Below are 1,380 nucleotides of genomic sequence, written 5' to 3'. Positions count from 1 at the left end.
AAAATAGTTCCCAACGCAATATTGATAAATTTTCTTTTTTTTTTTTTTTTTGTTAAATGTGAAAAATAAAATAATTATAAAATGAAGTAAAATATTAGCATTTAAGAAAAATCATCTTTATATAAATAATAATGAAACATATATATATATATATATATATATATGTATATTATTATTTTAATGGGTGAATAAAATAAAATGTATATAAATAAAAACCTTAACATTTAATATATATATATATATATATAATGTATTTATAAATACAACGCTTCTTTAACAATTATATATACATATTTATATATATATATATATATATATATATATATATATATTATTTCTATTATAATAATTAATATTATTACTAGTTAAACGTAAATTAAAAAAAATATACATAAACAACTTTGTAACTCCTTATTTTATCCCTTCTTTTTTTTTTTTTATATTTTCTTTTATCTATCAAAAATAATTTTATTTTTAATATACCGTACAAAATGCAATAATATATTTGGGTTGTATTTAAATTCATATATATTTTCTGTCACCCGTTTCTGTAAAGAACACTAATTCTAATAAAAAATAAAAGAAGACGAAAATAATAAAGTACTAAAAAAAAAAGGTAATCAAAGGATTTGTAAAAATTTGTGTTCCACATAAATATCATAGAAAGAAAAAAAAAAAAAAATCTGTCACTTATCAATAACACTTATGAAAAAATATATTATTCTTTATATATTTCATCTATACTGTTGTTAAATAACATATGCTTTAAAGTCACTTTTATCTAAATATCAAATATAGTTCACTTCCTATTTATTATATTATACGTGAATTATTAAACTATATATATATATATATATATATATATATATATATATATATGTGTATTTTTTGTAGCACCTACTTTTATAATCATTTACTTAAAATACAATTATGTATAATATTAATAAAATGGAATACGGTACACATAATCCTAAAATGAGCTAATTTTTCACGTACTCATTTTATTATTATTTTTTTTTTCTTACAAAAAAAGTATTACATAATTAAATATTTCCTTATTTTATTGTAGATATAGAATATTCAAAAGGTAAAAATATGTAAAACAAACCTGCGAATATTTCAAAAATATAATATTTATATATCTGCATTTCAAATAGAACTTTTGTATTTTAACGAAATGTCTTATTAAAAATGTAGATTAATAAATAAATAAATAAATATATATATATATATATATATATATATAACAACTTTTAAAAATGTTTTCTATATTACATTCTTTTGCCAGCGTAGGAATGTAAAAAAAAAAAAAAAAAAAAAAAAAAAAAAAAAAAAAATAAAAAAAAAAAAAAAAAAAAAAAAAAAAAAAAAAAAAAAATT

Source organism: Plasmodium reichenowi, chromosome 3 (genome assembly GCF_001601855.1).
Source record: "Plasmodium reichenowi strain SY57 chromosome 3, whole genome shotgun sequence".
In the NCBI taxonomy this organism is placed as follows: Eukaryota; Apicomplexa; class Aconoidasida; order Haemosporida; family Plasmodiidae; genus Plasmodium; species Plasmodium reichenowi.
The sequence above is the reverse complement of the archived record's forward strand: the minus strand, read 5'-3'. Positions refer to the sequence as shown.